Consider the following 25,279-nt stretch of genomic DNA (forward strand, 5'->3'; position numbering starts at 1 on the left):
CTCACCACTTTGTTCCTCAAAGCAAGCCCTCAAAGCTGGAGCTCAGACTGGTGAAGGATCCTTGTACTAATATATTCTTCGCACGATCCTCTATGTTTTCAGTTCATATCCTTTATGTTTTCAGTTCATATTTCCCCCCCCCCCCCCCCCCCACAAAAAAAAAAAAAAACTGCTGTAGAATGAATGTGCATTTGTACTGGCTGCTTAAGAAAATCAGTTTCCATGGTTTTCTTTTGCGTCACGCAAAAGTATAATATTGACCCATGCTAGAAATAAGCATATACATGACATGCAGTCCCATCACTGCATGGCCTGGTAACACGACAAACTAGACCGCACAGTCACACTACAGATGAGTGGCACTGAAGGGTTCACTCCCAGAGGAGTCCTCAAATCCGGCCCTTGGCCGGTTGGGGAACCTGAATAGCCAGGGCAACCCTGTCCTGAGAAAGGGCTTATAAGAAGTGAAGTGAAGAAAAAACGGGGGATTAAAAAAAAAGTATGTAAAAAAAAAAAAAAATCAAGGGAAAGCAGCCTTTTCTGTCATTTTTGTGGGTGTGTTGTGTATGTGAGAGAGAGAACAAATTGAACACTTGCAATCTGAACACGTGTTTATGTTCTCTGAGCGCTGCCATCACCGCCCGCCACTGCCAAAGGTTTATTTTTACATACACATTTCTTCAGTTCAAGTTAAGGTTTTAACTGCACCCGTAACAGTCTCTAATCAATCTGCAGACATGAACTCCGCCAACAGCGCACCCCTCCCCAAATGCCTTTCTTCCCCCAACTAAAAACTGCCAGGATCCAATTATTTGACTCATTTAAAAGGGATACACCCAGGAGCACATGCACGCTATCCTGTGGGAGCTTCACTCTCGTTTCTATGTGCCTGGCTGTACCGGTCTGGGGGCAGGACCAGGGTTTTGTAAGGCTTCAGTTCTGCAGGACTATCCTGAGGAGCTATTTCTCAAGTAAACAGCTGTGCAAAATGTGGGTGGCGATGAGTGACGACCCAGGAGGCCAGCGCAGTGAGCAGAGATATTAATGTCGGCCTCACAACCTAAAAGAAAAAAAAAAAAACACCACGGCCACATTCACCACCTGGAAGAGAACAGAATCTGGGGAAGCAGAGGCGAGAACAGAATCCCCACTGCAGTGTAAACTGGAAGCCCTTGACAAACAAGTATCTTGTCCATTTTGTTTTGAGTGTAAACCACTTCTGCAGCAGGCAATAGTGGGGGGATACAAGTAAACCCCTATGTTGTATGTCCTGGATAAAAGCAACAGCAATTCCATTTTTCTTTCAAACTGTTTACTATTTGCAGTGAGAAATGGGAACTATTTCTGGCACTCTGTCCCTGTGCAGATGCTTCATGTTGTTGATGACTGATACGCAATGAGGAAGAGTTGGGCCCGTACAACCCTGTTCACCCTGTGCCCTGTTAACCCGCGCAGGGACAGATGGTGGAACGGAACATGTCACAACTTAACAAAGAACTGCTTGGTTTCATAGCAAGTGCATGGGAGAAAGGCCACCATAATCTCGTCTCGCTGGTACCACAGCTCAGACGCTGTCCCTTCTGAGGTAAGCAAAAAATTACTACTGCTATCTTATTAGCAATAGCAGCGGCTGGAAGGATCGGTCAAAAATGACAGGAGGATAAGTCTGTCTGTGCCCAGCACTCACGCTCCCTGCCCACTCTCCCATTACTGCACATTTTTGCGGGGTAGCGCGCGCTACCAGCATTTAGAATATGCCCCCTTCCTTCCACATGTATGAAATCTTTTCACTTCAATTTTTCCCTGAACATGCACTCTCACATTCTCATTTTTGCTGCTGAGGACACCAGAAGGACGCCAAATCCATCGGCTGCAGCTCTCCCAGATGCCCCAGGCAGTGGTCATTTTTCAGCGTGACTCACAGACAAACGCTAGGTAATAATATAGAGAGGATTTAATTTTCTCTACAGGGCTACTAGTACATGAGGGGGAGTGTCAAAATGCAATCCTCGGGGGCTACGAACCAATCTAATTTTTAGGATGTCCCTCATGAATATGCATAAGATAGATTTGCATGCACTGCTTCAGCTGGATTCAAATTTCTCTCATGCATATGCATGAGGAATATCCTGAAAACCAGACTGATTTGCAGCCCTCGAGAACTGCGGTTTGACACCCCTTCTCACTGGCAAAAGGACTGGAACAGGAGGACCCACTAGTAGCATGCCTGAAGTCTGTCACAAACCCCGAGATGCAAAACGATATTTAGCAAGTTGAATAAAGAGAATCAGTTACTCCCTAAGCCAACGGTGGTGAACTCCAGTCCTCAAGTAGCACAAACAGGTCTAGTTTTCAGGATAACCCCACTCTGCAAATCAACCTGGTTCTTGGGTCAAACATATGAAAATATATTTCACAAATATTCACTATGGCATCCTATAGGCCAAACCTGTTTGTGCTGCTCAAGGGCTGAAGTTCACCATCCCTACCCTAAGCCTAACATCAATTCCAGAGAAGGTAATGGAAGCCATCGTAAAAAAAGGAAATGGTTACAAACTTGGAGAGGAGGGGAATGTTAGCAAAGGTCAGCATAGACTTAGGAGCAACAGACCAACCGAATGCCTTTTTTCAAGAACATTGGTTGCCAACTTGATATGGGCTACACGGATTGCATTAGAGTGATATGATATCACTAAAAAGGCTGATCTTCAAATTAAGAAGGGTGGAGATTTAAGAAGAACACTTGCAAGTGGGTTTGAAAATGGCTGAGAGGGAGACTACAAAAGGGTCTCCATTAATAACTTATAGGCCAATCTGGTGCAGCTCGTGTGCTGTTCCCATGGCATGTTCCAGAGATGCCCATTTTGAGAATGGAGGTGGTACGGTCTGTGTGTATGAGATGTGGGCATGCTGCCAGAGAATCCTGGGTGGAGGCTGGAGTGGAAAGTAGCTGGTTGAGGAATTCAGCAGCTTGCTAAGAGAGCTGTTGGGAGTGCTGCAGCAGCTGTTTGAAGTAAAGCAGTCTGTGATTTGCCTACGGTTGGCTAGCTTGAAGATGACTTACCAGCTCTCTTGCTTGTCTCATCGTAAGTCAGTGACAAGGTGTGCAGCAGAATTCACAGATGGAAGCCACAATGGGAATGCTTCTGCTGTAGTCCCTATAGCTGGGTTGAGCTCACTGTCTAATTTCAAACAGAGAATCTAGGCTTGGATCTGTACCGATGGCCTAGAGGTGAAAGAGTCCCATAAGGCTGTGACCATTCCTTTGAACCATCCAGTCTCTTGAGTTATCTTGTTGAGCAGTTAGATATTGTTAAGGAGGCAAAAGTGAATCTTTCTAGTGGAATCCCTAGCCTGGAGGCCATGGTGAATAAGGACAAAAGTGAGTTTCCAACAAGGGAAAACAAATGTGTGCAATAAATTGAGTTTTAGAGAAGCCCAGAGATGCTGAAGATGTGATTGGAATCCTAATACTATGTATAGGAGGTGTATACTAAATTATTCACTAGTTGACAGTTATTAAAGGGAACTGTTTACCCTCTCTGCTGTTTTTGACTGAAATAAAGTTGTTGCATGTGCTACGAATAAAGCAAGATGGTTTGGCCCTCAGTTTGCGTGACGAGCACTGCTAATTGATGGCACTGTACGACAACCTGATAAATGGAATGGAAGTGAAAGTGGCACTAGCCTTCCAGGTCCACTGCAAGAAATGTAATACTGAATAAATTAAAGAGCCAAGAGCCTTGACTGGAGCTAGGACTGTCATAAGGCTCCACTGGAATAAGGTGGCAAGCACTAGGATCCTGTTATTTAATATTCTTAATCAATGAACTAAAGGAAAAAAGAGACCATATTTGCTGATGACATCAATTGTAGAGATATAGCAGGACTCTGACTGTATAGAGGGACTCAGATACTTTAGGCGAATGACGGACAACTGAGATTTAATGTGGATAAATGTAGAGTAATTCATTGAGGGCACAAAAATAGGCAGGTGCAACAACATACTTCTGCAATACTTACAAACAGTGACCAGAAAAACACCTGAGTATACAGGTGATAAACCGAGAATGACTGTGCAAAGCCAAAGCAGCGTGCATTAAACAGAGGTGGAAGCAAGGAATGACAATCTCTTCCTAGCACTGTATAAGGCACAGCACATAATAGCATGCAATCAACAGCGCACATTAGCATGCATTAGACAGAGTGGAAGCAAGGAATGACGATCTCATCCTACCACTGGGGCTGATGCAATACATTTTGTGGAAAGCGGGTGCTGACTTCTCAGCACCCGCTTTCTTAGCGCATGCAGGGCGCCCGCGATGGGGGGCGTCATGCAATATGCAAATTAGGGGGTCGCGCTAGCTAACGCGACCCCGAGGCAGCTGCCAGTTATGAAGACCGACGCCGGTAAACTTGGCGTCGGTTTTCATAACCGGCCATCTGCCAGTGATGAAAACGGATGCTAGCCGTCTGCCAGTAAAGAAAACGGATGCCGAAACTCGGCGTCTGTCTTCATAACTCAGCGGTCTGTCGAGGTTTGTTTGTTTTTTTTATTGAAGACGTACCGAAAAGCAGTTTTTTCTGCTTTTCTACTTCTACGTGCGCTCAGCTATTAACACCTGCTCCAGACAGGCGTTATTATCTGAGCGATAAATGTGCGTCAGAGATGCACATTTATTTTTTTGAATGCGGAGTGAATGAGTAATAGCCTCATTCACATGCATTTGCATGTGATGAGCGTTAACTCATTCACTCCGCGTTGGACGCGGGTTATATAGGCGCTAGTCCCCCTATTGCATTAAGAGGTGGATTAGCGCCTATTTAACCCGCATTCGACAGCGGGTTAAACAGTGCGCTTGTGTGAGTGCACTGTAATTGCATCGGCCCCACTGTGTGGCCACCCCCTTCCTGAGGTTGGGCACAAGATGTCACAGTCCCTGAATAGAACACACTATCAATGAGGGGGAGTGACGTCACTCGCTATGGACGCAGCCTAAATCCCTACTCTCCGATGATACCGGGGATAACGACTCGCCTAACGCAGTGAGAGAGCTCCAAATTTATATCACACGATAGACGAGACCCTCCAGCACCCATGGTTACATGTCGACCAAAAAGAAAACTACAGATCTTCGCAAATTCTCTTATTTAAGAGGGGGAGAGGAGGCAGACAACGTGCAGGACAAAATGGTGCCGGAAGACTGCATTGCCGAAATGGAAGAACTGAGCAGTGCTTCGAGCAATGCCGATACGGCGCCTCCTTCCCAAGCTGAAATGCGGGAATGGTTTATTGAATTGAGGCTGGACAGTAAAACCTATAAAACAGAAGTCTCCACCTTGATCTCCGAAATCCGAGAAGAAACCGCGGAGTTAGGCTGGCGACTCGATGAGGTGGAGGTCCGCCTGGACACACAAGGTGAAAGCTGGCATGAGCTACACAAAACGCAAGCGCAGCTCCAGGAACACTGCCAATCTCTAGCGGATAAGTTGGAGGATATTGAAAATCGAGCAAACGCTCTAATATTCGGACAAGAGGTGTACCAGAGACAGAAGAGTACACTGATTGCACTTCGGTGGTTGAAAGAATCTCCAGATTTTTCCTTGATTCTGGAGGCGCAGCAGAGGTTGGTACTAACTATTCTGTTAAGATTGAAAGGGCCCATAGAACTCTAGGAACGAAGATAGCAAATAAGGCCCGTGATATAGTTGTAAGTTACCATTACTTCTTGCAAAAGGAGAAAATTTACAATACTGTGAGGAAACAGCACACATGGCATTGGGAAGGCCATGAGATTGCAATCTTCGCGGACCTAGCTGCCACTACGCTGAGAAAGTGCCAGGAATTTCGCTGTATTACATCCCCACCGATGGCAGCTAACATCAGATATAGATGGCTTTACCCGAGTGGACTGGTTTTTGCGCTACAGGGGATCTCTCACAGTGTTAAAACAGTTGAGGAAGCAGCTGAGATATTGAAGGATGCAGGGATTACAGTTGACATACCCAGACAGGAGAACAATCTTGTCCAAGCTAAGCAATCTGGTTCATACGTGGAAAAGCCCAGATGGCAAAGAGCTTTGAAAGGCAGGCGTCGGTTGCAGCGCTATTCAGATGGAGGCATCAGAGACAAAGATCCGGCCTGAGGATATTCATTTGTCCTGTGGTAAATACTGGAGGTTGGAATTCCCAGACATATTCATTGAGAGTTATGACTGCTTTACAGAGTTTTCCACGGTTCTCTTCTTTACTTAATGACTACTGTTGTTATTAGCATATAGAGCTCATGATTTAGTTTAACACATGGCGAGTACCCAAATATTAGTACCAAACACTGGTATCTGGAGTCCAAGGGAGTGACATATGGCTCCCTCCATGATTATCTGGGAACGGGACAGGGAGTCCAGGAAAGAGATGGAGTAATGAAGGATTTTTGCTGTCCCCGGTTAACTGCTGAGTGAGGTCTGTACAGGTAAAATCACCATGGGAGCTCCACCCAGATGCCTGAACAAAGGACACCTATCTACAGAGCAAATCATTCATGCATCAAAAGTCAGATGAAATTTAACTATTTATGGACAAATTGACCTTTATTTAATTATTATCAAATCAGTAAACTTGACTTTAACACCCAGGCCTAGTCCTGTTGATTTGTCCCAGCATCTCACCCTGAGGAATGCAACTACACTCTACCCACAATCTAAACACACTGGAAGCAAGACTTCCATGGTCCCTCCCTAAAAAGAGGGAATCCCCCCAGGATTAAGAGTTTAGCCAGCGCAGCCCCGAAGAAAATAAACATGTTTGTGTGGCCTTGGGTTTAAAAACCCCATTAAGGGTTACAACTGGTTAAAGCAGAGCACATGTTAGCATGCACTAAACAGAGAGAGGAAGCAAGGAACAATGATCTCATCCTACCACTGTATAAGGCCTTTGTCAGACCACAATTGGAGTTATGGGGTTTAGTTTTAGGCACTCATCCTTAATAAAGGAGGATGTCCAAATGTTAGGTACAAAGAGAGGTCATGAAGCTATCAATGAGGACACAAGGGCTTCCCTGTGCTGCACGATTGTACACACTGGGGTTATATACATTAGAAAAAAGATTTAAGAAGAGCTTTAATTACACTCTACAGATATATCAAAGGGCTCTATTGGGATCCGGCAGACAATCTTAGTACCAAAGCAGCCACAAACAAAGAATGAGGCACCCACTATGATTAAGGGAGAGGAGATTCTGCCAGTTGCAAAGGAAGGGAGCTTTCACTCAAAGGAGTCAAATTGGGGAACATTTTGCCAGCAGAAGCAGTTCCAGTTACACACACTAAATGGAACAAGATTTTAGAGGAAAAAGATATTGGTGGGTTTGATTATACAGCTATCTGCTACAGGGAAAAGTGTGAATCTAGCAATTCTGAACCAGCACCATGTTTGGGGTGAGAAAGAACATTTTTTTGCTGTTGCAGAACTATCTATAGACACATGAAGCCAAAGTTTCAAACCTATTTTCATTACTGCACCTATGTTTCAGAACACGCATATATTTCCAGTGCAATGAAAGTGCTTATTTTTCCTACCTATTTTATAAATATACGCACATAGGAGGTAATTTTAGAAAGAGTTACACATGAAAACGTAACACACTATTGAAGCAATTTTAAAAAGCCATTTACGCGTATAAAGTGCACTTACACATGAATATCCTATGGGCAATTCAATGGCATATACTGTAGCAATTTTCAAAAGCCCATTTATATGGGTAAAATGCATTTTCATGTGCAAAACCCAGTTTTATGCATGCATATCCTTTTGAAAGTTACCCTCTTATATTTTAGGTGCATAATAAAATATTACATGTAAGCGTAGAAACAGGCATTTATAATATGTGCATGTATGCATGCTTTCTTGCACTCGTACTTGAAATCACCTCTGCCAGCTCACACAGTCTGTCTCCTGTTCACCCAGACCCTCTAGCACTTTACCATGAACCCCCCACCAGTTCACCCAGGACCTCGCACCCAAAAATTGCAGACAACAGACAAGTCTGCTTTCAGTTGCGTTAGTCAATTAGCAGGTATAAAATTGCATGAATAAGTTAGATAATTTATATGCAAATACCTGTCATAAAAAAGCAACCTCCACAAGTACCTCTTGACCCCGTCCTTTTATGCAGATGAAACCAAAAATACATGCGAAATTTCAATGCTTATAAAATAGCATGCACACAAATACAGACTACGTATGCATGTAAATGCTAATTTTCTGCACGTAACCCCTTTGAAAATTTGCTTACTCACCTTCCCCTGTATTATCACACAGAGGGGTAATTTTCAAAACTTTTCATGTGGGTAAATAAGTGTGTGTCCAAGTAAAAAGAACCTATGAAAATTGTTCCTTAACCCCACCCCTCTCCCTCACTATGGGTAAAAATATGCACGCTGTGAAAAGCAATCACTTTTACCTGGGTTGGGGGCAGGGGTTAAGTGGGGGGGAGAGGGAAAGAACACAGAAATATTGCTCTTACCTGAGAGTCCTGCTAGACCAGTCCATTACATAAGAACATAAGAAAATGCCATACTGGGTCAGACCAAGGGTCCATCAAGCCCAGCATCCTGTTTCCAACAGTGGCCAATCCAGGCCATAAGAATCTGGCAAGTACCCAATAACTAAGTCTATTCCATGTAACCATTGCTAATTGCAGTGGCTATTCTCTAAGTGAACTTAATAGCAGGTAATGGACTTCTCCTGCAAGAACTTATCCAATCCTTTTTTAAACACAACTACACTAACTGCACTAACCACATCCTCCGGCAACAAATTCCAGAGTTTAATTGTGCGTTGAGTAAAAAAGAACTTTCTCCGATTAGTTTTAAATGTGCCACATGCTAACTTCATGGAGTGTCCCCTAGTCTTTCTACACTTGGGATTTCCCCACTCCTCAGCTGCTGAAGACAGAGGGCCCACCCCTTTCGTGACTCATACTTGGCTATAAGAGGGGAGTGGATACAGGCCCTTGCCATTAGCCTGTCAAAGCACCGGCACAAGGACCCCATTCTTACCCCTTTTTTTCTTTACATCTACTAATAATACATTTTTCCCCATCCCTCAAAGATATTCCCCTCTCAGGAGAGGGCAAAGAGGGGAAAGAAAACAGGAAGAGAGAGCTGGGATACCCCATGCAACTCTGCTTATGACCCCTGTATTCCTGGGTGGAGCCTGGACTGGTCTAGCAGAACTCAAGGAAGAAAATTATCAAGAACAATTTTACCTCTTTTCCTCCTGCTAGACTAGACCATTACATTGGACAATACAAAAGTTAACTCCTAGTCTGGGCAGGAGGAAGGCAGGACCCCCAACCCAAAGATCAATTCTTCCTACGCTTGTACATCCAGCCTGCAGTGTTTGAAAAATGAGAGCAGAGATGACCAGGCAGCCCTGCAAATTTCCCCTGGGAAGACAGACAATGCCTCAGCCCAGGATGGTGCCTGCGCTGTTGTGGAGTATGCATGGAGAGCCATTGGTGCTTGTCTACTGCTGAGTATACATGCCAAAGAGATGGCTTTCTTGATCCATTTTGCTATCATAGCCTTGGAGGCTGCTTCTCCTTTTCATGGTCCCCCAAACAGCTTGAATAACCTAACCCATTTCCTTGTTCTTTTCCTCCACAGGGAGAGGGTACAATTTTCCCATCACCCTGTCTCTTCTGAGGCACCCCTGAGAGGAGTACCATTCCACCAGAACCATCTGCCTAAAGGCATCAGGTCCTTGACGGCTTCCTTATTCTCTGTAGGATGGAGTCACCTTCCGCTAGGTCATCTAATATGGTGGTGGAAATCTTCAAAGCTACCTGTGTGCTAGAAATGGGGGCCGAAAATTCCTCCTTTCAGAACAGCCTTACTACTAAGGAATTGTCCTCCTTTGAAGAACACTGCCTCTCCTCCTGGGAGGTCAGATGCACCCTAAGCCTTGACGCATCTGCCAACCAACCTTCCGTTACAGGAATTTGGCATGACTGTCGCAGTGGGTGACATTTAAGCTTTAGTGTATCCCACGAGCATTCAGAGGCCCTTCCATTGACCCCTGGTCCAGCGATCTCAAACCGACCACAGAACCAGGCAAAACAGCTTTAGAAGGGCCGTTTAGTTCCCCCTCTGACATCACTTCCTCCCCAGCAGCCACAGTACCATGAACTGTTGTAATTTCTCTTAAAATGTTAATATGTAACTGTCCAATTTCCTATTCTTTTTCCAAATCTTTGTTAACCTATCTGTTTCACTGTAAACCGACCTGATGTGCAAACGAACGTCGGTATATAAAAGATTTAAATAAATAAACATACAATGGATCAGTCTGATCTGGTAGAGGGCCTTCAAGGTCTTTACATTGAAAATACCCGCAAATACTTTCACGTGGCTACTCTGCACCTCTTTTAAAGAGGTTAGGCTATCAGGTTAGAGTCAAAGGACCTCTGGTCTTCTTTCAGCTGAAACCAGCCTGATAACCTGAAGAAGAATCTTAAAAAAAAAAAAAAAAACAGGTACACGTTACAATACCAAACTTTACTCCGCATGTACTATAAACCTTTGAAACAGATACATATATATATATACATTGGCACCTGGACTGCGCGAGTCTGAGTAACTTACACCTAATTAAGCTTCACAGTTTTGAAAGGCTTAAACACTTTGGAAAGGCATCTTATTATGTCTCTCTGTTCAGTTAATGCTCAGCAGCTCTCCTGCTTGTCTTTCAGAGGCAGCGGCAAAAGTTCCACTGTTGTGGTCACGACACTGCGCTACCAGCAGACCGAGCACAGAGGGATTACTCAGTTACCCCATGGATGAAAGCCACTGGTTCTGGGAAGAAACCGAGTATCCTGAGGAGGAGAATTAAAGACAGAAATGTATGTGACTTGTGTAGGGGTTGAAGGGACAGAGGTGAAATTCAATACAGTATGAGAGAAAAATTGTTTCTTTGATGCTGGGAACATGACAAAGAGGATCCTGGCAGTGGAGAGACAGCCAGAGAACGGCAGCCATGTCCCTCCCACTCGCCCCAAGCTCTCTCTCCCCATGGAAAAAAAAAAAAAAAGGGACTGAAAGGTAATTTACAAAAGCAACGAAGCCTGAAGGGACATTTTCATCAGATTGCGTAAAGGCTTTTTACAACCCCCCCCCCCCCAGCTGCAGCTCTTCCGAAATACCGCCTGTCCCAATGCCGCTAACAGCTGAGTCAGCGCCCCTAGAAGAGGCAGCGCTCCCGGTCGCCGCGGGGACCAGACAGCAAACTCAGCTCAACGAGACAGAGAACGACAGGGCGGGCGCCGCCAGCGGCAGAGCAGACGCACGTGTTGCCGACGGACGCTGGGCGCGCATGTCCGTCCGTCCGTCTGTAGGAGATCCCTCAGGCCCTGCGTTACGGCACCCGGCAAGCCTAACCCTACTGCTCTCCCTGAACACACTTCTCCCTGCGCGTACCCTTTTCCTACTGCCCTGCGATCCTGTTTTACTGCAGCTTGAAAACAACAGGGAAGCGCTGCTGCCCCAGCTACTAATGCACCCTGCACACCGGATTAAGGGGGGGAAAGTTCACTGCTGGTAAAGGGCTCCCCTACCACGAGGTGAAACTCACGGGAGACCAGCAACGTTATAAACTCGGCTCAAACACAAAAACGCTCCTTTGCAGTGATTTGTCTCGTTTACTCTATCTGCTGGTTTTTTTCGGTTCCATGTTAAAGTTAAACATCATTCCTCCCTCCCTCTCTCTCTCCCCTTTCTCCCGCTTTAACTGCAGGCAGGCTGCCGCTAGACACATGTGCGCACGACAAATGGAATCTGAACTTAGCTTAACAGCCTCATTTATTCCTGATGGTTTAAATTATTTCATCACAATTAATGACACCCCCTCAGCTTCCTGCGCAGCGCTGCCAGATGTTCAGAGACCACAGAGCCTCTTCTCTTCTCCGGCGGCTGGTGACAAGTTGTCCTCTGAAGGACGTTCCCTAGGTGTGCAGGCCGGATGACACCTCCTCGGCTTCCAGCTCCTCCCCCCACCTCCCCCGGGCAGCTGCGGTGAGGGAAGTGGAGGGAGGCAGGAGGCTACGACGGAGGGCTGAAAGTGCCGGGGTCTCCGCGCCATCACGTGTGGTGCAGCGGCAGCGACCATCCCTTCTTTTACTTTGGAGTGACACTAACAGTTTCAAAACCTTTGGCTTCTGACCTCCCACTTTAAAAACAAAAATAAATGATAAAGCAATCAATATAATAATCTTCTTGTGTCTGAAAAGTGTTTTTTACATTTTTATTTTTGTGGTGGGTTTTCTAGAACAGGACAAGGACCAGAGTGAAAAAATACATATGCTTGTTCCTTTGCTTCACATAGTAAAACCCCAGTAAGAATAAACCGTTCTTAACAGCACTAGGGCTTCCTGAAGTTTCTACTAGGTACACTATGCAAAGTTCAGGTTATTCTAGAGCAGGTTTCTATTCTGGGCATTAGTGGGGTGCGGGGGTGAGGGTCTCACTGACAGGACAATAGCTGAGGAAGAGGAGACCGGCACCTCCAAGGGAACCAGTGATGCCAGGCAAGTGCACAAACGAAAAGCACTTACAAGGCACATTCGGGGGGGGGGGGGGGTACCTAGCCTACGAGGTTGCAGAGACACTTTCCTAGGGATCTGGAGAGCACAGAGCTCGGAGGGGCAGGGCATAAACAATGGTGTCCACTGCGGCAGTGGCGGTGCTCGAGTTGGCACCCACATTCTCAGTTTCACCCTTCTGCAGCGTGGCTGCAGTTGGGAGCCCCCCTTCACCGAGGCCCAATATGCCACAAGGCCGATTATCCTGATGCCACGGGAGAGAAAAAAGTAAACTGGCAAACAGTTGCTGGGCCAGCCCAGATTGGCAACGCTGAAAACGTGTTCCTCTGAACCACGTGCTCCATCCAGCAGGGCGCGGCTGGAATGTGCTCCTGAGACGTCAAAACAGCAAGACCAGCGCCGGGGAGGAAGTGATGTCACAGGGGGGGGGGAGCTAAAAAGCCCTTCTAAAGCTGCTTTCGCCTCAGCAGGTGGTGCTATACCAGCCAGCCCAGGATTGGGGTGATGCAGAAAAAAAAGCTAGTTGGGAAAAGAAAACCAGAGTCTGGAAAAGAAGTTTATGAAACCCCCTTCCCAGGCAAAGCTACCATTCCAGATTAAAATGATGAGATGCACTTAGAGAAGCCAAGCACATGGCAAGCTTTTAGCATTTTTAGGATTAGAAGATAACAAGCTGCTAAACTCGTGAAGTTAACTTGTTCAGCGATTCACAACAGATGTGCAAAACATACTATTCATGTTACATTTAAACAAATGCACCTACAGATACAAAATATGCCAGCTTGGCCAAGGGAGTTGAATGACTTCTTTCCCCAAAAGCATACACATTAGAAAAGAAAGACACCTGGTGTGGCCCATCCCCGCTGACCAGAGGAGTGTTAAAAGGTCGCTATCTTGAAACTGGAATGGGTTATAATACACACGCCTGTGTGAGGGGACTTTTACAAGTTATTACATGGGTACAGAGTGCCACCTGAAGCTTCCTAAAAGGTTAAGAGGTCCACATTCAAAAGGGTTTGTCCAGCTATCTTTTAATTTAGCTAGAAAACCCCCAAGATCTGCAATTCCCACCCTTCTCACTGGCAAAGTCAAAATTACCTGGGTAAGTCAAAATTTAGCTGGATAAAAAAAAGGCAGGGCGGGTTTCCGAGGGCATGGCTATAATTTATCTAGGCAGTACCAATATTCAGCGCTAGCCTGATAAGCTTAGGCAGGTAAGCCTGGGAGGGCTAAATGCCATCCTAAATATAAACAGATAACTTTATCTGGGTAACGCTATCCAAGTACAGTCAGCAGCAGACTTACCGGGCTAGGGCTCGCTGAATATCCCAGATAAAGTTACCCAGATAACTTTATATTTTGCTCACCAGATTACTGAATATTGAGCTCTAAATATTACTGCTGCCTTAAGCCATTTGCACTCACACACACATGCTGAACGCCTTAAAGTTTGTAATGACATCACTCACTAGCACAAAGATGATCACCCAGCTCACCGCAAAAAAACATATTAGCCAATAGAGCTGCAAATGAAAGTCAATGATTGATCAATATGATAATATCACCAAACCTTGCCTTATTTTACAACAGTCTCTTTGGGCCTGATTTACTGAGCTTTCTACCCATATTCACAAAACGGGAAAGCGCCTTTAATCAATCATGCTCAACATGAATAGAGACTACTGCCTTCCCTTAATAATGGAAAAATAGTCGTCACGCAAGAGGGACATGATGCTATTACTTAACATTTTTATAGCAGTACACGGCATACGCAGCACTATACAATCAATATTGTCCACCCAATGACCCTTCTAGAAGTCCATAACATCTATTCTTCTTATTTGAGGTCGCATAGTAGGGAGATGGAGCCAGACATACAGACCTAACAAGAATAAAGTAAAAAGTCACATACACTGAAAATCACCTTGCCTCGCTCAGATTAGAGAAAATAATGGATGACAACTTTATCTGCTTCCCATGCATATACTATTGTGTGCAGCTGGCCTGCCTTCTAGCAACATTTGTTTCAAGCGCTAATTTTATTTTTCCTTACCATCATTTTTCCCAGAATGCCCACCACATCCACGTGCCTCGTTATCAAGTGGGCGGATTCTCACAGACTAACAACAGGAGGGTCAGAAGCAAGAAGAGAATTGCATCAAACTTTCCAAATTCCAAAATAAGAAGAGGTGCATTGCTTAAATATACAAAACACTTGTCATATATATGCAAGAAAGTTGAAGTAGTTTAATGAACTTATATTCAGTAACCTCATCAAGGTTTCTAGAGTGTCAGGAGGGCCCCATGCTGCACTCCCTGAACGCTATCTGGGAAGGCGGGGGAGAAATGAAAGTGAATAAGGGAAGCCAAGTAAACTTTAAACACTCATGTAGGGATGTATCGCCTGTGTGTCCCTGGCAGATGTGGAGAGGAGATGAAATGGGCAAGGGAGAGTCGAATATCCCCTCGCTGCAGGCCTGCCGAGGGGAAGGAGAGCTGCAGAGAGAGGCCACATCTGGCAATCATTTGTCAAGAGCTGCAAAGAGAGCGGCAGGAAACTTTTTGGCTCTCGTGGAAGATGAAAAGACAAAAAAAAAAAAAAAAAGAAACATGTGTCACACATGCACTGCACTGGTACAATGACTACTACATTTCACCTCCCCCTTTCCACATCTTTCCCTTCTTTTAATGATCTTCAGATATACTCCACAGTAAGGAAAAAAAAATAATCAACAAAAGCATGCACCCCACTAGACTAGTTAAAACTGCAGCGTATGTACTATTTTTTCCTTTTAAAAATATCATATGTATAGAAGAAAACCCCTGGGCTGATGTTAAGAGAATCAAAATCAGTCAAGCATAGACCGCCCTGGTACTAGGGGCTGAGATTCTTGCGGTTTAGTCAATAAAAAAAAGAATCCAAATGAAAGACACCACAGCAACCAGGCGGTGACGGTTTGAACAGTTCGCAACCTAAAATAAAGCCCAAATGGTCGGGGGATGCAATGCTACCGGTCCGCGGAGAGCTCTGCGCTTCGCAGAAGCATCTGTGTTTGCATGGAAGGTCACTCGTGACAGGGGACCAGCGAGGGGAGTGTGCATGCAGCTTTACTGCTACTGGCAGTTTGTGTGTAGGTAGGGTGGCGTGATCACACCATTAAAAAAAAAAAAGATTAAAACGAGAGATGCAAAACAAAAAAAGGGTAACTGGAGGGGGGATGATGGAGGGGGGTCCAAGGCCAGGGTGGCAGTCAGCAATGGTGGGGGAAGGGCAACAGATGGTAGTGGGTTAGGAGGCGAAGGCAAACAGAGAGAAGAGAATGCTGCTGTTCCTGGAGTCTCCCGGCTGGAAAAGCTTAACCCTTCCGTCTTTGTTCAAACACCGCAATCGTCTCTTGCGGCCTCCTAGTTCACTTCCCTTGAAATGCTTTCTTGGCAGCGAGATCCCTCTTTTTTTTTTGTTTAGTGCCATCTATGTAACTGTCACTTTGCAAGAATCGATCAGAGCGGCCCATCCGGATCGTCCGTAACATCTCAAAATTTCCAAAAATGAAAAAAAAGGGCACACGAACTTTCCTTTGCTGGATGGAGAGGAGCCCCTCTTGCAAGCAGAGCTGTTTTCACGGTCATGCTCAAGCAGCAGCGGAACCTGTCCCCGAGATGCCATTATAAAGCCAAAGCTGCAGGTAGTTTAATAACCTGGTGCATCCACCTTCAGCTCGTCAAATCATTACAGGAACAGTGTCACCACTAAACCCGCCAGATCACGCTTAATTACAATGCAGACTGCAGTGCAGCCGCCAGCAGTTCATTAATCACAGGATGCAGTTCATTTCTGTTTTCTGGGATTTACACTTGAACCCCAGTATGCCTGAACAGAACAAAAAAAAAAAAAGGAAATGGAAAGCAAATTATTAGAAGAAAAGAGCCCGTGGCTTAGGATGGTAACAGCATGCTGGGCACGAGCTGTTGTCTGGCAAAAGAAATTTTGCTCACTTGCTTAAGCTGGACAGCGTGCGTAACGACTTCTTAGTAGAGGTGCTTAGCCGGTACCTCGCAGCAGCCCGGTCTGGGCTTAAGAAACTGAAAGCAGTTCATCCAGTGCGTGATGACCGCTTCTATGGGCCGCGCTTCTAAAAGTATATTCGGAGAGGGCTAGATTTTAAAAGCCCTGCGCCGGCGTGCCCATTTTGCATAAGCCGCCGGTGCGCGCAAAGCCCCGGGACGCGCGTAAATCCTGGGGCTTCATAAAAGGGGCAGGACGGGGCGTGCCGGGTGGGCGGCGCGATTTTTGGGGCGTTCTGGGGGCTTGTCGGGGGAATGGCGCAGCCCGGGGGTGTAGTCGAGGCCTCTGGACCAGCCCCCGCTGGCGCGCGCAGAATTACGCCAGCCTCCAGCCGGTGTAACTTTGCCAAGAAAGGTAGGGGGAAGGGTTAGATAGGGCCGGGGGGGGTGGGTTAGGTAGGGGAAGGGAGGGGAAGGTGCGGGGGGAGGTGGAAGGAAAGTTCCCTCAGAGGCCGCTCCAATTTCGGAGCGGCCTCGGATTTACGCGCGCCGATTTACGCGAAGCCGATTTCGGAGCGGCCTCGAAAGGAATGGGCAGCGCGCGCAGGGCTCGGCGCGCGCAAGTTGCACAAATGTGCACCTCCTTGCACGCGCCGACCCCGGATTTTATAAGATACGCGCGGCTACGCGCGTATCTTATAAAATCCGGCGTACTTTTGTTCCCACCTGGTGCGCGAACAAAAGTACACGCGCACGTAGATTTAGAAAATCTACCCCAGAGGGTATAAGGTAGATATTATTTGTGTGTTCATATTTTAAATTGCCTTTCCATAATGCGCCCAAGGCAATGCACAAACACATAATGAAATACAAAACATGGCAGATAGAAATACAATAAATAAAGAAAAAAACAACAACAAAATAATGGTATTAATAAAAAATTTCAAACATTAATAGAGATGAAAGAGGATGCTCATCAAGAAAGTTCAGATCAACATACAGGGAGGGGGGTAGTTTCAAAAGTACTTCCACAGGTGAGAAAAAAAGTGCTTTGCCCTCAGAAATGCCTTATTATAAAATTACCCACCCAATATGCAACACAGATATGTAGGATAAAGACCTTTATTTTATTTTTTCATTTTGGGGGGGGGGGGGGGGGGGGGGAGTTTAGGATTCGGCTCATTATTGGCCTGATTTTCAAAAGCATTTAAACACTTAAAATTGGCTTTTACACATGTAATTGCACTTTACCCCTGTAGGTGGGCTTTTGAAAATTGCTACAATATATGCCAATGAATCCTCCATTTGATTTGCCAGCATAAGAGCACTTTAATTCAAGAAAATGGATTTTGAAAATTGCTGCAATAGTATGTTACATTTATGCGCCTTAACTCCTTTGAAAATTCAGTGGTTAAATGTTTAATATTGGTTCGGTCTGTTTCACAAACATTAAATAGGAAAAACAAAAATGTTGTTCATCCCCATTTCCCCTTCCATGCCTTTCTCATGATGAAATGGGTAGAAGTGATCGCCAGTGGTTCCAGTCCTACTGGATCTGGTTGTTGTCAAGTTGTTTGATGCTCATAAAGCAATCAATATAGATAAATGAGCACTGACCGAAGTGCCGTAAATGCGCAGACGAGAGCAGCTCTGACCAATGTGCCACGCATGCGAGGAAGGACAAACATCTCGCCCCCGTATATACGGTCCCAACGGCTTGTACTGCCATAAAACAACTTGGCACCAGTTGGCCTTCAGTCTGGCATCTTTTTAAAATCAGAATCAGCACCCGTTTCATTCTCAGTGAAGCGGGGAAGGGGGCAAAGGGTCAGCAGGTGGACTCAGAGTGCGCGAGGTTTTTTGTTTTTTTTTACATTTCTTGGCAAATAGTGCTTGCTGTTTGCTCACTGCACAAACATTTTTTTGGGGGGTGGGGTTTTCAGAGACACCGGGGTTTTGTTTTGTTTGAAATAAAGTGAACAAAAAATGGGCGCTTTTTTTTAGTTCAGATACCACCTTCTTTCAAGCGAATGCACATCCCTAATATACAGGTAAACTTCCATGTATGGAAGTTTACCTGGAATGATTGGAATCATTTCTGGGGGTAGAGATGGCAAGGGATTTGGACTTTGTGCACATATTTTGGATTTTCAAAAGCATGCACGTAAAATTCCCAGAAACATTTCTGCATACAATTTAGCAGGGTGTAATTTTGTGCAGGTAGATTTGCTGGGATAATTTTCAAAGCCAACATATGCTTATGTACTATTTTTCCAACTTACTTTATGTGGGCTGTGACAAATTTGCTCCCCAAGCAATAATATTAAAAATAGTAGAAAACAGGCCATATAAACTGAATATCAAAGGCTGTTTTAAAAAGCCATGCTTTCACAACATGGTAGACTAATAATAGGCTACCCTCTGAACGAGCTACTCCAGGGACTGAGTTCCATAACATTGGCCCAGCAATCGAAAAGGTGCAAAAACACATCCTGGTCAATTTAAAATTCTTCAGAGACAGTATTTTAAGTAAGGAATCTCCCACAGATCTCAGAGACCGCGTCAGCATTTGCTGGTCCAAGAACTCACTAATGTATACCGAGCCGAGACCATGTAGTATTTTAAAAACCAAACGTAACAATTTAATATGTATTTGAAATGAAACTGGTAACCAATGAAGATTCTGTAAAATGGGAGCAGTGTGGCCCTTGTCATGCACCCTGAGACCAGACGAGCAGCCACATTTTGAACGATCTGGAGCCCATGAGCAGACTTCTTGGGGTGGCTGTTATATATAGAACTGCAATAGTCAAGACAACTCAGAACACGAGAATGCAGAATCAGCCTCACTAGAAAGAAAAGACTTTAACAGATTGACAAGATGTAAACAATGGTCAACAGTTTGATGTGGACGAACGGCTTCGTCTTTGTTGTCTGTATGTTATTTTATATATTATGGGGCAGATTCTAAAAGGTACGCCCGATTTTATAACATGCGCGTGCAGCCGCGCGCAAGTTATAAAATCAGGGGTCAGCGCGCGCAAGGGGGTGCACACTAGTGCACCTTGCGCGCACCGAGCCCTTGGGGAGACCAGCTGGCTTTCCCCGTTCCCTCCGAGGCCGCTCCTTCCCCCCCCCCCACCTTCCCCCCCTCCAACTTCCCTTCCTCTCCCTTCCCCTACCTGTCCCGCCCCCCCAACCCGGGGAAAAAAAAAGTACCTTTATCTCACAAGTTACGCCTGCCAGAGGCAGGCGTAACTTGTGCGTGCCAGCCAACTGCCTGCGTGCGATCCTCTGGCCCAGCAGCCTTGCAGAGGCCTCTGGCCCTGCCCCCTGACCGCCCATTTTTTCAAGCCCCGGTACTTACACGCGTCCCGGGGCTTTATGCGCGCCGCCGGGCCTTTTGAAAATAGGCCCGCGTGCGTAACCCTTTGAAAATCTGCCCCTATATTTTTATGTAATCTGCTACAAACTAGGGAGTATGTGGGTAACAAATGTTTTAAATACATACAGTAAATCTATAAATAGTATTAGAGCTGTGACGCCGTGTTCCATTGACAGAGAGGAGTCCAGTGTTACCACAAGACTCTTCACTTGGGACTTCACAGTGGCAAGAGAAGAAGCAACAAAAATGGAGCAGAGTCTGCACCAAAAGCCCTGGAAGGCACAATTTAAAGATCTAAACAAGAATACCCTAGCCTGAGAGGAGTGACTGGAGAATATGATGGATACATTGAAATATAAATAATGTTCAAGAAAAAAAAACCTTTTCCAGCGGAAAGAAAATTCTAGAATAAGGGGTCATGGTATAAAAGAGTGACAGGGAGTAGGCTCATCGGTAACATTTGTAAATATTACTTCCTAGAAAGGGTGATGGATGCATGAAAGAGTGTCCCTAATGGAGATGGTGGATGCAGAAACTGTAGCAGAATTCATGAGAGCATGGGATGAGCACAGAGGGAGAGGATCGTTACCAGTGGGAAAGTCAGAAGAACAAGCACAGTCTGTGGCAGGAAGAGAAAATGGGCGGAGTAGATGGACTTTATGGTCTTTCCCTGCTGTCATATTTTCAGTTTCTGCAGTACCAAAAGAAGTGGCCTGCTATAATTATGTTACATAAGCTGGTAAGAATCCTCAAATGCCCCCTGACAGGGCAATACAATAATCCGGGTGCTAAGAAACAGTGCCTTGGTTTTGGGTGCACATTTTTAACACCCAGGTTTTTTTTTTTGTTTTGTTTTAAAATACCGATGCAATATGCTAATACTATGCTAATGCACTGGGAGTTAAAAAACACTTTAAAACTTTTAAAATGTGTGTTTGGCACAGGCCGAGCGAACATGTTAACTCAGGAAGGGAAGGGGAGAGAGGTGCCGTCCCTGACAAGCTATCGTTTAAGTGGCAGCAGCCACTGCTGCCGCCGCCACTTAGCCAGATAAGTACTGACTTATCTGGCTAAGTACTCACTTATCCGGCTATCTGGCAGCTGCTTTCCGCTGGCAGGCAGACGGATAAATCAGAATCTATTCAGCTAAATGGCAGCGGCAGCTGTCAGCATTTACCCAGAGAGTTCCAGATTTTTTTTTATTTTACATTTTTTTAAAAACTTTTTTACTATTTTTTTTCAGTGCTGGAAACTTAATTCCAGTCCTAATCCAGGAGTTAAGTTTCCAGTGCTAAAGAAGATGCTCTGGCTGGATGCGTGCTGCTTGATGCACTCATCTGCATGGGATTTCCATGCGAGGGTGCTAAGCAGCACTCCCGTTAAGGAACGCACATTTTACGCATGCAAAACTCCTTGCTGCGTCGGGAGTAAGTTTTGTGCCCGGCAAATGCGCACTCAAGTGCAGGCAAAATGGTTCGTTCGACGGAACGCACCTTTCTGCATCGGCCCGTGAGAGTGCTAAAATATAGAAAGTGAAACATGGCAAAAAAATCTGCAAATTAGAGACAAAAGCTAAATCTAAACAGGCAAATAGAAATCTGAGCTGAAATGGTCTTTCAGGTAAAGGGTGAGTATAACACGTCTTACCACGCTGTAACAATTTCACCTGAAGAGCCGCAAACGCAGAATCTCAACTTGGCTGTGCCTTTTAGCACCAAATAAAAAATAAAAAAAAAAAAATCTTAAACATACTTGTTTTCACACAGTTCGTTTGCATATTGTGAGGGGCATGCATGGTATTCTACAACCTTTGAATTTTTTTTTTTTTTTTGAGGGGATGCTGGGAGGAGCTGTGACATCCTTTCTTCAACAGCAATTGTTCTGGCATTGGCTGCATGTTTATTCCGCTGAGACACAAGGGAAACTTCAGCTAACGTTGATGTCACATGGGGTATGGGATTACAGCATCCACAAATTCTTGCTAAAAGACCTCTTTTCTTTTTTTTTTTTTCCCTGGAATTTCCAAAAAGTTTTATTCCCAAAAGGACTCCTTTGCGCTCTCTCTCTCTCTCTCTCTCGCGGTTGCAAAGGATAGATATTAGACACGATTCCTGGGAAAGGACTTGCGTTACGGGTGTGTCTTCTTGGAAACAGTTTCCTGGCTGCACTGGATAAATCTATCCAGGTAACATACCCTGCTCCGACCGGCTAAATGTTTGGGCCTTAAGGGGGATAAGTTTTAAGAAAAGCAGAGTTCCTCTTTGAAAATCTGGAGGAAGACAGATTTAGCCACTCAAAAGACGGGCCGGGGTCATAGGCGTTCCCAGGGTGTGGGTCCTTTTTTTTTTTTTTTTTTAAGATGCTCAGCGCGGTTTTTTTTACTGCTAGCCGGCTAAATGCGACCACACAACTGCTGGCTGCCCTAAATCTAGCCAAACTTCTGCCCAGCCCAATTTAGGGAGAATCTGAGCCCTGGTTAGACGTGACCTAACATCCGATTAAAGATAAGCAAGTGAAATGATCCAGTTATCTTACCCACTGAGCAAGGTTTGGAAGACTGACCCAATAGGTTCCATACCGAAAACTATTTAAGAACAGATGGGGAATCACAGAAATGAAATAGCAATGATCAGTGTATTTATACAGTCTGTAAATATACTATTTTCTCGCTACACTATCCACTATTTCCCAGAAGTCATTTGAATCATGTGAAATTATGCTGAAAAACACTAAGTGATCTGACATTTTAATAGCGCTCAGAAGCTAATATGTCTTTCCAGCAAGGCCTTTCCTTTTTTTTTTTTTTCATTTTCCCTTTACTTAACAGATTTCCTGCTTGTCATGTTCGCCCTATTTGAGAATGCAGCACAGCAGCTCTCAGACCCCCAACAGAACAAAAGGCTCTTATGGTACCTCAGGAGGTAAAGGTACAATATGGTCCATAATACAGTATTTGTAGTAGGGAAATTTTGCGGGAGGCGAGAACCCTGACTCTCTCATAATAAGTTCTAGTGACTGAAGGGATGGAGCTCACATATTGAGACACATTTGTATTTGGGCACTTGGGCTGAGCTTATATCACAGAAATGTATATGTGTATCTGTATATATAGCATGCACGCAACACACGCAGGTTATGCTCTTTGCCTGTTGGGGTATGCTCTTTCCAAGCATGTTATCCTTCCTTTAAGAATGTCTTTACAATATTCTATGGTGCTCTGATCATTAAGCAAAGGTTAACTATTACATATAAAGTTCACAAGGAATTAAAGGGTTCATTTCTGCCCATGTCAGTTCATAGGATATTTGTCACACAAATATTAAGACATCATAAAGAGGTATAGAAGTATGGAAAAGAGTGCACACTGTTTGGAGGTTTTTGGTGCCCGCTATTTTGCTATCAAGAATTATATGTTATTGAGTTCAGCAGCAAAAGAGCATGCATAGTTTTTCTAGAAACGTTATCGCAAAAACTTTGACTACATCTCATTTAAGTATAGTTTAATTTTTTGTGAAAATGTGTTTGAGAAGCGTTTAGCATGTGCAGTTTAACCATGCATTCATAGTTAATGAACTGCTTTGCATAGTTTCGCATCGGTCACTCATTAGTATTGAAATTGCAATAAAACTCACTAGAGAAAAACTGCACATCCTAGAAAAGCTGTTTGCAGGAGAAAATAATCTTTGCACACTAGCGGCCCAATTTTAAGAGGGCCACGCGCGTAAATTACAGGGGTTATGTATGTGGCCAGGCCTTGTGCGCACTGCACGCATTTTACAACAGGTCCAACCACATGCGTAACCCCCGTTATGCGCAGAAGGGCCGGGCCCAAAGAAGGGAGCGTGGTCTGGGTGGGGAAGGGCAGGACGGGGGTGGGCTAAGACAGCGCCATTCTACGCTGTCCCAGGGAAGTGCATGCGCATGTTATAAAATCGGCGTGTCCATGTGCGTGCGCCGGCACAACCGCGCGGGTCTTAAAATCAACCCCTAAATGTGCCAACAGCATGCATTCTCTCATTGAACACATACTATCAATGTGTCAAGTCAGCTGTCAATTTTGCCACATTTGTGTGCTACGTGAGAGAGGCGGCCCCCTTCTGTCTGGATCGTGGACAGAAGGAGGCCGACTCTCTCCCATGATGCACTGCATGTTCATGAGGAGCCTGGTGCTAAATCATTTGTAGAAACCCTGATTCTGGATCAGGGTTTCACACACAGAAGAGCAGCTACCTCGCTGTGATCTATTGAAAGTATTAAAGTACACTGGTCTTCAAGTTTATTAAAACATCCCATCTTTGTGAAATGCTTGCATGCTTGACTTTCTTGCTCATTCGACAAACTGTCCTTGGGCCACCCTTTCTACCCACGCAAGCCAACGTGTTGTATGACTATGAAACATGAGTGGAACTTGTGACATTAATACCCTGTGGAAATCAGTAAACCATGAGCCAGACATACAAAACTTTTTCTCAAATACAAAATGGCAGCAAACCGGGAAACCCCCAAGCCCACCTAACCTTGAACAGGGAAAACATGCCCAATTATTTTTCTCGTAGTCGTCATTGAATTAGAGTTGTTTCAAAACAATTATATTGTGTTGTACCAGAAGAGCCAAAGAAAGCTAGAATTCCTATTGTTTTTGAGAAGCATTGGCCCTCACCAGAGAGAAGTCAAAGAGAACAAATCAAGAATGGAAGACTATTAGAACCTGCTAATGACGATCTGTGCCCTCAACACATGCACACCTCCACAAGGAAGGAAGACTGTAAGAATTAGGTTGTTTTTGTTTTTTATCATGGAGAGGGCTTTGCATACCAGCATCCACATAAGTCCAGAACAAGACCTTAACCTAATGGCAAGTAGACCAAGACATCTTTGATTTCTTATGGTCTCTTGTCAGCTTCTATGTAAAATTCCAGTAGAGAGAAAAAAAGAAAGAGAAAGGAGAGGAGTAAGATGGTAGAGTGTTGCATAAGGAAGGAATAAAGAAAAAATAAGAAAGGAAAAGGCAGAATGAGCGTAACAGACGGACAAAAGAAATATAATTACAGAACCAAAGGAGCTGCATTCCTCCAATCTTGAACAGAAGTGTATTTGTGCTAATGGCGTTTTTGTTTGAATACACATCTCCTGAAGCATATTACGGGAGTAACAGTGCCTGGTAGTTAGCTGTATTAACCAGGACCAAAAGAATATTGTAAACTAACAAAAATAATCTGAAGGGGCCGGCTCAGTGGCAGAGCTGTACACTGCCATGTGGAAGATCCCCGCTTCCATCCTAGAACTGGGCC

General features: G+C 44.9%; 1 protein-coding gene and 1 long non-coding RNA gene across 4 annotated transcripts in view; one reads left to right on the top strand and one right to left on the bottom strand.

The window, feature by feature from the left end:
* Positions 1–25,279, bottom strand: part of BNC2 (basonuclin 2) — a 1,148,851-nt gene that overhangs the window by 653,575 nt on the left and 469,997 nt on the right. The gene's annotated exons all lie outside the window — the stretch shown is intronic.
* LOC115095237 lies at positions 840–11,091 on the top strand. The gene is made up of 2 exons (XR_003857727.1): positions 840–1,585; positions 10,754–11,091. It is a non-coding gene; the product is annotated as an uncharacterized LOC115095237 (long non-coding RNA).

The sequence above is a fragment of the Rhinatrema bivittatum genome, chromosome 1 (genome assembly GCF_901001135.1).
Source record: "Rhinatrema bivittatum chromosome 1, aRhiBiv1.1, whole genome shotgun sequence".
In the NCBI taxonomy this organism is placed as follows: Eukaryota; Metazoa; Chordata; class Amphibia; order Gymnophiona; family Rhinatrematidae; genus Rhinatrema; species Rhinatrema bivittatum.